This window comes from Zonotrichia leucophrys, chromosome 1A (genome assembly GCF_028769735.1).
Source record: "Zonotrichia leucophrys gambelii isolate GWCS_2022_RI chromosome 1A, RI_Zleu_2.0, whole genome shotgun sequence".
NCBI classification, from domain to species: Eukaryota; Metazoa; Chordata; class Aves; order Passeriformes; family Passerellidae; genus Zonotrichia; species Zonotrichia leucophrys.
The window spans coordinates 35,254,717-35,270,480 of record NC_088170.1 but is presented as its reverse complement, the minus strand read 5'-3'; positions in this window follow the sequence as shown (position 1 = coordinate 35,270,480).

The following is a 15,764-nucleotide window of genomic DNA, read 5'->3' as shown; positions in this document are numbered from 1 at the left end:
CTTCTGTTCCAATGACACACAGAAGCCAGCTTCTAAAGAGAGGTTTCTACATGACCTTCTTTTTCACATTATTATTTTTCCCAAAGCGAATTCCTACTGTTGAGACAGTTTTGTGGATGAAATGACTTCTTAAATTATTCTTCACTTTAATTTTTGTTTCTCATCAAAAAATCCATTAACATCTACTAAATAATTCAGGTGATAAAATTACTTTTATACTACGCAACAGCAAGAAGCTATCAGTTTAAGGAATTATTACTTACTGTTCTTTTCTGGAAGACTGTAGATGGCAGGATGTAAGACAGTTCTGCACTCAGTTCAGTATCCTAATGATTCTCACATAGGAACATTTTTGTTTTGTTTTTCTTTCATGTTTAGCAGAAGCCTGTAGTGATAACACAATGAATCAAAGCTTGGGTTTATTGGCTCAGTGCCCTAATGGACAAGGATTACTCATTAACAATTCTTTCTTTGCGAAACTCTCCAAACATGGGCTGTATTAAAATGTTGTGAATTCCAGCTTGACCATCAGCAGAGAGATTTGAGATGCTTGTTAATACTCTGATTGAGTGCAGAGGGGAAGTTAACTCAGACACTGGGGTGATAGTACCTTGTTGCTAATTATAAAGCTTTCCTTGCACATGTACATTTTTATGACATCTTCAGCCTCCTTGTCTCTCACAACCAAAGAGCCCAGATGTTTTTCCAAGACATAAACTTGGGTTTTTAATCTTTATGTTAGTTTTTCATACTTTTTATGGAGACTGAGCATTACACTGAGTACTGAAGCAGAATAGGCTATAAATGTCACTATCAGAGGATGCAAGGACATTAAAGTTTAATTCCTGTATCTGCAACAATCTCTGCAAAAATTGCATCATTTTGATTTGGGCTCATCACATAAAGCTTTAGACAAGAAACTGAGGCCCCTAATTTTAAATCTATCAGACTCATGCACTAGGTGTGCACAGGGGGAGGAAATTGGTACCTGTAGATGGAAAACCACATCCTTGAGTGGGTTGCACTGTATCTGAAAATGCTGATGTGTTGTCTTCGACAGAAAGGGGACCTTGAACTACCACATCCCAATTTACCCTGCAGAGGGAATCAAAGTGAAAACAAATGGATTGAGGCTGTTTTATTTCAACATCCCACCTACACAGGAAGCATAGTAATTCCCTGGTTTGCATTGCTAAACATACCCAATGGGCATGAGTTGATCTGACAGTGGTACGGAGACAAATTTCAGTCAGAGGAGACGACTGACAGCATCACTCATGGTAAGTGAGTTCATGATTGCCACACAGCATATGATGTCCATCCTTCCCTACATATTTACACTGCCTGAGAAAGACTGAATACACAAAGACACAGGCTGTGCCTCCTACCTGAGCAAAGAGAGGCATTGGGCAGCAAATACTGCAGGTCCTTTCTCTGAGGTGAGAGCTGCTGGCCCTAAAATTACCAAGAATAAAATTCCTTCACTTTCCCTCATTTTAAGAGAAAACAATAATACTTTAAAAAGGTATATTAATCCTCAAGCTTTTATCAGGGTAACTCAAATTCTCTATAAATTCTTTATACTTCTCATGAAAATATCATTAATAATGAGCCTCTTATGTGTTCTGTCCCTTGCAAATTCACCTGGTAGCCACACAAACACTCCTGGTCTGACAGATTTCTGAAGAGAGCAATGGGAGAATGATGCCATAAGGCTGTCACTGGACACTAACTCCCCAGAGACTACTGTTTCCAGGGATTTATGCCTATAACTCATTCCAGCAGGCACTGGACACATGATAAATACATTTAAGACTAAGGCTCTCTCAGTCCTCATTTCTGACTCTATGAACACCATCTCAATCTTGTAAACAATGAGATTTCTCTTTGACAAATTAATATTTAGCAAAATCGACAAAGTACTTTCAAGTAAGAGAATTCTTCCAAAACAACCCTACCCACAGGAGACAGGTGGTTTCTTCAACCAAGCATAGCAACAGCCCATCTGACACTTTTCACTATATGTCCACTCCCGTGGTGCCTAGAAAGCACTTGCCATTTTAATATGTCAAAAAACCCAATTTATTTGGTCATACTTAGGCCCACACCAGGACAAAAGGCAAAAGTGGAGGCAAGAAATCCAACAAATGTCATATTATGTGCCATGGAGCTTTCGGTCTCTTGGTAGGTTTCAAAGATCTGAAATTTCCTTTTCATCATTCAGCTTCCCCCAGCATTGGTTTGATATAGTTGGTGGCACAGAGTAATTTCTTTTTAAAGTCCCTAGAGACTAACTTTCAATAAATGTTCTTTCCCAAAAAGCATTTTCCCCTTTGTGGATGTTGTTTATCAGACAGCTAAGAGATTAGCACAAAGGAAATGGAATTTAATGCCCCTGTCCACCAACACATTTGTTGCATTAAAACATTTTTCCTTTCCTTACAATAATAAAGAGGCAAGTGCAAAAGTGGTGCTTTGTCCATTAATCAATATATTCAAGATATTATTGGAAAAAGCAAAGAAATCATCCACATCATCAAAAGAGGAGATGTTGCCTGTAGCAATGACATGTGGCATTACTGGTTAAAGCCAGGTGTTCACATTTATTGTGGTTCATGTACAAATGAGAATTGAAAAGAAAGGAATTGGAGCAAATGAAATATATCTTCTGTGGTGTTTCCAGAGATTACATACACAGCATCAAGGGAGAGAGTAGAAGGAGGAAATATTCAAACACAGATACTTATAAATGGAATATCTCCTCTAAGATAGCATTGCATTCTAAATTTTTTTGAATTTCAGAATATTATCTGGCATCCTGAAACTTTTCCAGACAATAGTAACATTACTTCTGTAATTGACAAAGAGTATGTGTTCTACACTACATCTATGTCATTAGCAGTCCAAATACATGTTCAGCAACAAAACCGGGGATATAGATAACAGAGCTAGAAATCTGTCTGCCTAGAAAATATCACTTCATAAACTTTACATTCCATGAAACAAAGGGGGTGTTTGCCACAGCTCATTTGCTCCTCCTCTTGCTACTCTGTCCTTTCTCCACTGAAATAAATGCCATTTCACACTTTCACTGACAAGGTACCTCATGGAAAGGCAAGACAAATCCTGGCAACAAAGTAGTTTGCCATCAAAAGTGTGGGTGGGAAATATGTAGTAGAGAAAGAGATAGAGAGAAAGAAGAAAAAAGTAGGCTGGGTGTTCACCTTCAACATTTCCTTCTCTCCACATCCAAATGAATGCATCATCATACATTAAAAAAACCCGTAAATAATACACCCACAAATAACCAGTACCTGCTCCTTTTGCTCAGAATTTTCTTCCAGCAGCTGAAAAGCTTACTGACTACTCATAGCCAGTTTTCTGGAGCTCTAACAACATTGTACAACTGTAGAACTGTTCAGGCTGAAGAAGACCTCTAAGGTCATTGAGTCCAGCCATTAACCCAGCGGCACCAAAGCCACCAGTACACCATGTCCACAAATGCCACATCTGCACAACTTCTGAATGCCTCCAGGGCTGGTGACTCAATCACTTCCCTGGGCAGACAGTGCTAACGCTTGATAACCCTGTTGGTGAAGAAAGTTTTCTAATATTCAATCTCAATCACCCCTGGCACAACTGGAGGCAGATTCTTTCCTGCATTAGACAGTCATTCCCACAGGGAATGTAAGGATGAGGAGCTAAAGCCAGATAGATCTCTGCCAATGGATTAATTTCTCTGCTCTCCAAGATGCAAAGGGAGAAACTTCCTGTCTTGCCAGTGGGAAAACATATCTTCTTGGCCTAGGGATTCCTGGAAACATCTTGGGGCACCTGGGAGTTGCAACAAGGAGTAGGTCTGGTCTAGCTGAAAGATAAATCAGCTTTTCCAACTGGCCCCTGGAGCTGTCAATACCCTGAAAACGCCTGGGCATTTCTGACAAAAGATCCAATTTGCAGCAGTCACGAGTGAGATACCTTGGATCTGTGTTTGTTTCACAGGCCAAGGGACAGGTATCTTGACCAAGATCTACTTATCTGCAAGGACTTCTTTTTCCCTATTCTTACATCTCCCAGAATGAATGGTACTGCAGACACCTGAGAGATCATGCAAACGAAATTGTGCCTCAGCACAAACCATCAGTTTCAACTCAGAAAGTGTTCACAACATGACCATAAACGGTTGCCATTAAACAGCAATCACCCTCATCTCTTCTTTCATCCCTGTGTCACATTTTATCTAACATTGCTACCCAGAGGATACACATCCTCTACACCGCCTTGGTCTCCAGCCATTTCTTGTGCTCAAGCACCCTTACATTTTCATTTCTGGAAAGAGGTCCAAGATTGTGACATGCTTACAATTAATTTTAAATTCTGAAGACAATTAAGAAATCTTAATAGCTATAGTTGTTTCTGTACAGGTTAAAAATTTGGTAAGGAATGGCTGCAGAATTTCAATAAGTTAACTCTTACGTCTGTTAATCTTTTTTTTACCTCCTGCATTTCAAAAGTGGAAGAATAACTGCTTTTAAGATTAGTTTAGTGTGTTGAATAAGGGTTTCATTAATCAGAGCCTCTTCATTATTCAGTTTCTGAGCAGGGCAAAATTTATCTAATAATCTTATATTTTGCCCTGATGAAATAATCTGTCTTTGTCAGTCACATAGTTTAAGTGGAATGTCATGAAGGGTAAAATGACCACAGAACAATCTGTCCTAAGAGGGGGAATTCCTCCCTGGTGACAGGCAGTTAATTGTTAGCCAGCATGCTCTAGTGAGACCATATATGTAAGATACCATCTTACAGCTGCCTGGGTGCAAGAGAAGAGCTGACTATATGTGGAATCAGCTACAGCATCAAAAAATTGTTTCAGTAGGGAAAACTTGGTCTACTTCCCTCCAGCTAACTTAACTGAAAATTTGGATGTGTTTTTCTATTAATAAATTCTGGTATTCACATTAGATTATCTCCTATTATTTTAAATTTTAATTAAGACACTGATATTAAATGTTCTTCCCCACCCTTATCCCCTTCTAGAGGTTACAAGTACACAAGTTCCTAAAGAAATCACAGCTATAAATTAAACATGTTGGTACAGTATTAGCTGATAAGAAGTTCTCCTAGAGGCCTTGGGCTAAATATATACTATACTCTTACAGTTTTTTTTCTCCTGACATTTTGATATTTTACAGTGTGATAGTGATTGAGTTCAATAAGGGTTAGCCTTCATTTATGTAAATATTTGGAGAGATAAAATTGTTAAGAAATGTTGATCTATTCCAGTAAATAAAAGCGCTGTCCTTTCATTAATAAGTAGTTCTCTTAAACTAAATGTCAAATGTGACAAGTGAAGTATTATTAATAAAAAAAATTAGAATTTTTTAGATGGGTTTTTGAATTGTTAAAATAATCACACCAAGTAAATTCATTCTGCAAACTTTTAAAACTCTTCTTTTTTCTCATACTTTGCCTAATGTCAAGAAAAAACAGATGTTTAAAAGGACTAGTTCAGTAGCTAGCTAAGAATCATTTCTTTCAGGAGGGGAGGGGAAGTGTAGACTAGACAACATGTGAATGGACAGTGTAAAGCAGTGGAGGTGCAGGACAAGCTCTGCTGATGCTATCTGGCAAGGCAGAGTCACTGTTAACCTCTTAAACCCTCAGGTGTATAATTTATTGCTCCAGAGGAGGCTCTACCAAGCCCTGAAGCATTGCAGGCAGATGACTGCTCTCACTCATCGAGAGGGAAAGCTGCAGAGCTGGCATCAGCTGCACAAGAGGTCCCCAGGACAAAGCCTGGGGGAATGTCCCTATCCTCTCCCAAGGCGTCCATGATCAACCAGGCAAAAATGGGAATATTGCACACTCAGCAGATGATGGAGATGTCATCGCATCTGCCTTGGCATCTAAGAGGAAAGAGAACATCAGATTCCACTGTAAGTAATGCTGCAGTGCTCAGTTTGGGAGAGGCTGCCTTCTTCCTTTGGCACTTGGACATCAGGAAGGAGCAGGAGCAGAGCTGTTCCATGAGGGGATAGAGCTAAGGACATCTCCACATTACCTGAGTGGCCAGGTTGCTGATGGCAACAGGCCCAGGGGAGACAACATGGTGAATCAGGATGAGGGGCCATTCAGGGACCAACCAAGAGCAGAAGGAAGAGGTGGGGTCAGGTGTGTGGCTGGGAGCACACTGCTTGCAGCCCCAGCCCAAATTCCTTCCAGGAGGCAGAGCAGAGGCAGGGCTGCAGATATTGCAGGCGACAGCTCAACACCTGCAGTCCACCTGGGGAAAAATACACTCATTAGCCAGGGCATGAGGACACCATACCACATACACTTACAGAAACTTAACACAAACCAGGAGTAGAAGGCCAGGCTTGAACTTAAACAGCATCCTCAACCCACAGGCAAGGCATGTGGGAGACTCCAGATGAGGCTGTTTTAACGCCTAGTAGTACCTCAGGACCTTATTGCAGAGCAGCTCTCAAAGCTTTTGTTGACTCTTCCTTGTTCCCCAAGAGAATTTAGACAAACAATGAACTTATGATCACTTGTGGCAGGCAAGAGGAGTAGCAGCAGGACTAGACCTTCAATGCCCAATTGGCAGAGAAAATACTGAGATATGTCACAAGTTTAGCTGAAGAGTACTCATGACTCCACTCAGATAAGAAGAGATGAAAGCGACTGGAAGTTAGATAATGTTGGGTGCTGGACATAGCTGAGATATTTCCAACTCAGAAAAGTAGTTTGATGTACCAGGGCCCAGGTTGATCTGATCGTGCTCTTATTTTCCATCTAGTAAAGACCTGGTACTAAGTAAAGAGAGGGATTTGAAGATCAAGGAAAAGTGTGGTCATTGAAGGGAAAGTTAAAGGGATATTGAACAATAGATCTTGGAAGAATTCATTTATTTTCCTTTCTTTCCTAATCTTCAGTTGACATCATTGCATTCTGAAAACAAATTACTTCCCTTTTTAGAAGAAAGAAACTAAATGTGGTATAAAGCTTATTAAATTTATATAAAGCATATCAGGAAATGGAGAGGTTACTTATCTCATAGCAGTATTAGCTTGGGCTCAATCTGAACAAAAGCTTCATTTATCAGTATCTAATCTGAATACCATTTTTGTCCAAAATTTGGTCTCATCCCAAAATATGGGATCATTTGCATTGGCAGATCCCTCATTTATGTCAAATCTCACTTGGCTGATGTATTCCATCTCACCATCTCATCCCAAAACACAAAACATACAACAAAACCATGTTATCTAGAGGAGATTGCATGCATGGAAAGTTCGTCTAGTTCTGTTTCTTGTCCTCTGTGACCCCCTCCTGCAAAACCTTCATAAGCGAGGGAATCTTACAATGAATTTTAGGCATGAACTCTTTCTCTAAGTAGGTGTGTAATATAAGAAAATTTATCAGGAAAAGGGGAAAATAAAATCAATTCAAAGCATGGCTGCTCACCTACTCAGCAACCTAATCAGCAATTTGAGCCATTGTTCCTCCCTCTGCACTGGCTCTTCGCAAGTATGGAGCCAAATTACAGATTTCTGTCCCTTCCCTTGAGGTTTCCTCAAAATTGCCTCAGGTTAGTGGGAGACTATGCCTTCAGCTCTCTGAATTTTGAAGCTTTCCACCAATACTTGTATTTCCCTTGGTCAATGGAGTTGCCTTCCCAGAGCTTGTGCTGTGCTCATAAGGAGATGGCCCTTGCTCAGCTGATAATCCATGGTGGAATAAATCCTCGAGAGCTTGCAGTGTTCATTCCTAGGTATCACAGCCAATTGCAGCCATATTGGTATTTCTTGGACACAGAAACTGGTTACCAATGGAAATGGGGAAAGGAAGGTGTTATCATTACAGAAATACCAGCTAGGAAGTTCTTCAGAGAAGTGACTGGACTGAGTATCCAGCCCTGGTGTTAACTCTTTTGTCCAGCAGGAGCTAGCAAATAAATGGGCTCCAGTAGGATTTGGGAGGCTTTCTACCAACCCATTTGATGTACAGAACTGCTTAACAATAACATCTCCAGTCCACGTGAACCAGCCACCATATAGAATGGAAGGTACAGTTCCAGGTTCTCATCTACTAAATTTGAGTGAAAAATTAAAACATGATAGCACCAATACTGGGAGCTCCTTTTCTGGTTATCATGAGGATGACAGATAAGAAACAGCTGCAGAAAAATGACACATGAATTTTTTGGGAGATGAAGCACGTATATGTCCGTATATGTTGTTGTTTCTACTCAAAGGAAGGAGAATGTCTACATGTGATTAAATTGATATCACCAGCAACTGAGGGGCAAAAGTCATACCCTGTTCATTTTCCAGTTGTCTTTCCCCATAATAGCTGCTGCTGATAAACTCAGGAGCAGAAGTTGATGGAAACATCAATGGTACCAAATACTGGAATAACAGTGTGATTATTAGATGCAACTGATCTTGTTCTAATATTAATGAACTGATTACTTCCAGTATGTAATATATACCTCCAGAAAGTCACCCTCATGTAACATAACAACAAAAGGGACTCCTTCCTGTATGCATGAAAATTATACAGATACAGGCAGATGATTCTGTTTCAGATTGTGTCTCACTAATGTGCAGCTGCTAAACATGCATATGTACACGTGCCAAATAAAAGATTAATAGAGGAGGAAAAAAAATGCAGGCAGCAACATTAGTCTTTCAAAACAGAAAGCATTTTTCTTCTGGATATGTGATATCAATCTGGAAATATTTATAAACCCTAAAATTGCATTCTTTTTTTTCCACATCCAGTTCATTCCAGAGAGAGTAAAGGAAGAATATACCTAGCTCTTACCACTTTCAATTTAGTTCAAGGGTGGTAAGTCAAAGTTAGAAAATGTGAGGGAACTGCTATTTTCCCAATGACAGAACTGCTGTTCAGATAAGTGATGAACTGTAACCTTAAACTGTGCAAGACCTTTATGTCACTGCTATTGCATGATAGTGTCTATATTCCAAGACATTTGCTCTGAAGAAGTCTTAAATCTTTTTGGAAAACTGACAAAGCATAACTTTTCTGTATTGTAAAGCTGATCTATAAATGGAATATGGCAAAAATATGCCTCTCCCCAAATATTAAAAATGATACATAAATAAATTGCTTGAGAAAGAGGACAATTAATAAATGTCACAGACTTTAAATAAGCAGAGCAGAAACATTTTAGTACTTCAAATTTCTTACAGCTCAGAGAAGTGTGTTTTTTTCTTCATACTTTCTCAATATCTTTTTAAACTAGCAGAGTTGATATCCATCTTATCCGTTTAATCATTGACTTGTTGCTTAACTTGTCTTGTTACCTAGGCCTTTTAAAGTCAACAGATAATAATATGAAATAAACAAAACCTTTGTCACTTATTCCTACACCAAGCTTTATGTAACTCCCCTAAATATGAGTTGCAATAGAAACCTTTGAACACCATGCCAGTAAAATGGGCTGTATTGCAAAGAAGCTGATAAAATCTTGTTTGGAATACCATCAATTTATTCCAGGAATTAACTATAATTAACCAGATATTTTAGGCTTCTTGAATGTAATAAATCTCTGTTCTGTTAATATACTTTTCCTTGCTTCTTCAGGTGGAAAATCTTGATCCATAATTGCCTGGATACAGTTTTTTGAGATTACCATTTTAAGTGGGCAGAGACACATGATTTCTCTAATCAGAATGTCAGCCAGCAGGTGCTAAAATGAAATGAGACCTTGACTGCGTTTACAACTGACCTTGGATTACTTCAAGGCAATAAGTGAGGTATGGAAAAACACTCTTTTCCTGTACCTATGCTTGATCTCTCCACTTAATTTCACAATTCAATAGTATTTTAGCAATCTACTTCTCAGTTCAGATTTTTAGGAATTAATTAAAAATTTGGTGTGTCTCCATTATTTGCCTTTAGATGGTAGACCATAACTCTGCATACTTCAGCATGTTGAGGACTTGTTTGGAAGAATATCATGGAATATGGCCCTGGGGAGAAGAGTGGTCCAAAAGAGCTGGGTGTCATTGAAAAATCACCTCCTCCAAGTTAAAGAGCAATCCATCTTTAAAGCATGAATCAAGCAAAGTCACCAGGTGGCCTACATGGATGAACAAGGAGTTTCTAACTGAAATCAAACATAGAAAAGCAGTGTAGAAGTGGTAGAAGCAGTGTTACATGATCCAGGAGGAATGCAAAGCATGCAATGCATACAGAGATAGTGTTAGCAAAGCTAAAGGCCACCATTGCATATGGCAAGAAATGTGCAGGGCAAGAAGAAAGACTTTTGCAGGTGTATAAGCAGAAGAAGGAAAATTAGGGAAAATTTGGGTTTGCTGCTGAATAGGACAGGGGACTACCTGACAAACATAGAGAAAACCAAGGTATTCAATGCTGCCCTTGCCTCAGTTCACTTATAAGTGCAGCCTCCAGGAATTCCAGGCACCTGAAACCTGTATAAAAGTCCAAGAAAGTCTTGCTCTCCATGGAGTAGAGTCAGTTTAGGGAGCATCTACACAGACCATTCATGCATAGGTCAGTGGGTTCTGATGGGATGTACTAAGGGTGTTGAGGGAGCTTCTGGTGCCACTGTAAGGCCATTTTCCATTGCCTTTGAGGGGCTGTAACTACTGGGAGAGATGCCTGATGACTGGGAAAAAACCAAACCACTCTGGTCTTTAAGAAGGAGGGAAGGAACCCAATAACCTTCTATGACAAGAAGACAGGCTCAGTGAACAAGGGCAGAGCTTGGGCTTAACAAGACTTTCAGCACTGTCTTCATTGACAAAATCATAAAGCACATAATAGATAAGTACACAGTGAGTTTGATTTGAAATTAGCTAAATTGTCTCAAAGGTTTGGGATGAGCAGCAGGAAGCCCAGCTAGAGGCAGTGATTTGGGGTATATCTCTGGAGTGAAAACTAAGATCAGTCATTAATGACTAATACAAGTCAATAATGACTTGTATGATGGGACAGAGCACACCCTCAACAGCTTTGCAGATGACGCAAAGCTGGCAGGAGCAGTTAGTGCGACAGCTCCTCATGCTCAGAGGGGCCTTGACAGGTTGTAGAAATGGCCTGGCTGGTATCCTACAAACTTCAACAAAGGGAATTTCAAATACTGCAGCTGGTGAGGGACAGCCCTGTGGAGTAGCCAAATTGACCTGGGCATCTTTCACTAAGACCCTAGCTACAAAAACCTATCTCTCCAAATATAGCGCCACTAAATAAATTAAAATGTTAAACCACAATTTGGGGAGAACACCAGGTGTGGAAACTCAAACTCTACTCAAGTTTGATGGACTTCAGTTGTTCATTCTTAGATATTTCATAGTTTCTTGGGGGAAGCATTAACAAAAATATTACTGGAGGAAATGCTTTGCTTCCTAGTAGGGTTTGTACCAGGCATTCCTGATGAGGAAATCTGCATGTGTGGTGTGTTGGGCTGGAAGCTTTGCTGACCTTCAGCTCTTGCAGTAATTTGATGGTTCAAGAAAACATTTTGTGATATTTTTTTCCAAACTAATATGTGTCTGTGTCATCTGAAACCAATGCCAGCCATTGACACAAACAGAGAACAACCTGTTAACAAACTTCTCCTGCACGTTTTTTGAAGACGCACGTTTCTTTTGAGGTAAGTCTTACCCAATATCTGGTATGAGTCAGCACCATATCTTCTCTGAAAGACACAGAATTGCCCAAGAATCATAGAATCATAGAATAGTTTGGGTTGGAATGGACCTTTAAAAGGCAATCTACTCCACCCCCACTGCTATGAGCAGGCACATATTCAACTAGACCAGGTTTCTCAGAGCCCCATCCACCCTGACCTTGAGTGATTCCCAGTCTGGGGCACCTGCCACCATGCTGGTGAAAAAGGGGTGCATGGACCAAAGGTACAGCTCAAGGGCACTGAAGGAGGGTGAGATTGGGAGCACTGATACGCAATGAGCTCCAGGCTTGGGCTACATCGTGGGAAAGAGAAGATGCCAGTTGACAAGGGGCATTTTAGGCTGCTCACAATTTTCCATTAAAATGGAATGGAAGTGGTTTCTTGGGTATAGTAAGATTGTGGATGAAGAATGCAGAAAATTCTTAGAAACGACAGATGTTTCTCGTGGTCTGACAGCTCCTGTACCCAGGCAGCCAACAAGGGTAGGAGACAGAGATCCTGACTGCAGCTCCCCTCCCAGCTTTGTCAGCAACTTTGCCCTTCAGCCCCCTACAAGCGTGACAGTTTGCTGTGTGCTCTGGCAGAGCAGAGGGAGCAGGACAGGCCAGTGTGGCCTTGACCTTTGGCCAGCCAGGGTAACATTTCAGCTGCCCACCAAGGACACGGTTCCAACCTCTGCTGCCACGAAACTTGGCACAGAATTTGCCTCTTCCTAGCAAAAATAAAATAAAATAAAATAAAATAAAATAAAATAAAATAAAATAAAAAAAATATAAACTAAACCAAAATAAGGAATATGCTAAAAAGCAAACCCTTGCTGATTTTGGCTTTGGCCCACCCTGGTGTCTAGTGTACCAGTCCATCAGTTAGCAAGGGTCAAGGGAAGTCACTCATGAAAACAAGAAAATACAAGGTAAAGATAGGGGTCTGGTGTGACTGCAATAATCTTCTTCACTCCATCCAAGCATTGTAACAGGTAAACTTGCAGCCAGTATGGGGCACTGGAAAATGGGAAGGGAACAGTGCAGGACGGAGGTAATTCTATTACATTCCCTTGCTGAGGGAAAACCTACCTGCTGGGGTTACTCCGTTGCCCATGTCTGCCCCACACAGCAGCATTATTCCACAGAAGTAATGTTACATCCATTTACACTGATTGTCCTTCGCTGATTGTCCTTAATGTTAATCTCTTTCATGTCTAAATTCAAGTTTCATGTTAGTGCTATAATTTCCCCTTGCCCAACATAAATCAGCAAGGGCCCATAAGCCACTTCAAGCCTCCTGCAGATTTGTACCAGTACAAACTGCACGACTGATCATTGCCAAGGAAAAAGATGGAGTCTCTCAGGAACTGCAGACATTTTTCTTATGATTGCACACCAGAGAAGGAGCAGATGGGATCAAATTCCCCTCCCTGGAAAAAAAGAAAGTCCCATTTTTCTTATCTTAAGCACCATATCAGCAAGTTTCTCCCATGAATTCCCCTTACGTTCATTACAGTTATTCCGAAGCAAGAGAAAGCACCTGGCATGTTGCTTCTGGTGATGACTGCCAGCAGAGAGCAGAGGTATCTTTATTGGGGGTTCTCAAATACTTCCTGTTTTATAAACATTGTTGTCTTCCTGGTTGGTGCTTCAAAGATTTGTCAGGCACCTCTGGGCAACCAAAACTCTGAGCCAATGGAGATGTATTTTTCATGAGTTCCACTGTTTTCCTGACACATATTTAACAAAACAGCCATGACCTTCTCAGAGGAGTTCTGAATTTGCCATGCAGATAGAACTAAGTCTAAAACAAGAAGTGAAATAGTTGTCAAAAATTTGTACAGCAAGTGTCTGAGCACTGACTTTATTGAGCAGATAAATATGGTTCTACATAAACAAATTTAGTCTGTTAGCTACTGCAGATATCCAATACAGTAATTAAATTGAGGGGCAGTACACAGCAACATGAGATGGAGACAACAAAATAAATGGGTCAAGTTTTTATTGTGATCAAGAATTTCAATATCCAAATATTCTGTGGAAAAGAATGTGTTGGCTCTTATTATGCTATAGATAGGTCAGCATGAAGAAGTACAATCTTACTACATTTCTTACATAAATTTCCTTCTTTACTTATTTATAATTTTGCATGCAGAAGAGCTGTAAAAATGATAAATAGTATAAACACAAAACCAAAAAAGTTGAGATAAAAAAGGGACAATTTTTTTCTGTCACAGCTAAACACTATTATCTGATGGTTTTAAGAAATAACTGATGCCAGTATGTAAGTAGTTGAAAGATTTTTTACTAGGAAGCCTGTCTTCTGCATGGACACATAGATCTGCAATAGTATTAGTAATGTTACTTTTCCAGCAGTATTATCTAATCCAACCTTTGGAAGACATAAGAATGAGGAGTTTTTAATCTCTGCATTTATTCCTGGTTTCATGAGACTTAAGCTTTGACATGGACCCTAGGATGATGCAGGATATTAGATCATGGCACACATCCTGTAGGTTTTTAACTCAAAAATCTAGAGAACTCCAAGTTCTATTTCCAGGATTTGAAATTTGATTTCTTATCCATCCTCAGCCTTCTGTCTGCATGGCCTTGTGGCAGCAATTTACTTTCTCTTTTTCTCCATTCCCCTTTCTATTCTTTAAATCCCAATAAATATTCGTCTTCCTTAAAATATGAATAATTAAATAGCAGTCTAAAATTAAGATCTTCAATGGAAAATAAAGAGAAAATTAAGATAAAAAATCTGGTGGTTTACAAAATTTTCCTTAAAATAATGACTAAACTTACAGATCTCTGTAACTGTCAAAAGAAGTCAGTTGAAAACATATATATGAAGCCTTAACACATTTTGCATGACCTGCAGTTAATTTTTACCTTCCTGCTTTCAGTTAATTATGTTACACATGAGACTCCTCCTGGCGCTTTGTCAACATCTGGATGCCCTTGTTATATATTTCACCCTAAAGTCTGTACATTCTTTTGGACTAAGTGATTATTTCCCTGAAGAAATTCCTACTCAGGTGAATTTTTCATAATTTCTGTCATTAATTTGTACTTTCTCACTAGAAGGAGCATTTTTTAAACTCTTACAAAAATATAAGAGAAGTATTAATTGTCATTAAATTAATTGTCTACTGGTTGTGCCTAAAAATATAAACTGTCAAAGAAGAAATAAAAGCTATAGCTTTCTTTGTTAAGAAAGATCAATAGATAACAACACAGAACAACATATTCCTGGGACTGTACTGCTTTTTTTCTCCTCAGGCTTGAATTCATTCCTGTGGACTATTCTACTATTTCAACGTATGGAGAGCTGAATCTTCCACTGGCTTAATTAAAATCTCTATTCCAGTGTAAAGTACATTCTGTTTCCTTCTGCAATCAGAATGCCATTTCCAAATCAAACTCTGACTTGTATGAGCACTGTCATATTTGAAAATATACAAAAGTTATTTTGGTTCTGGGGACAGAAAAATATTCAAACAGTGTAATAAATGAAGTGTAATCAAGCTACTATTTCTCCATGGAAAATATAATTTGAATTATTCACATCTACTACCATCTGAGACATGACTTTTTAGAAGTCTGAGTGGGATATACCAGTTTCCCTGATTGTTTAAATGGCCCAAATTCTGACATATTTTAAGAAGTCATTTTGTAGGAAAAACATCCTCAGTGACCATATCTCCTTAGATTCCACAAGAAAATTCTACTGAACCATGTTGCAGATAGAAACATCCAGCAAAACTGGAGTTACAAATCAGTTTGTTCTCAATAGGTTGTCTTTATTCTTTGTCATACAGGATTGTGGAAGCCACTGTGTAAATCAAAGAGTTGATTAAGTTCAGAGATTTCCAGGAAAAAAACCTAGTTTCCAGCCAGTGCTGATGTTTACACTTTATGCAATGCACCTGAAATATTTAAACAAATGAAAAGGAAAGGGAGAAAGCCCAAATATCTCACTGTGCATGCCTGGAAAAGCACTGTGGCATGTATGTAACTTGAACTGGTAAGAGCTGATATATTATTATCAACCCAGTTGATATATTGGGTTAATAGGCAGTCAAATT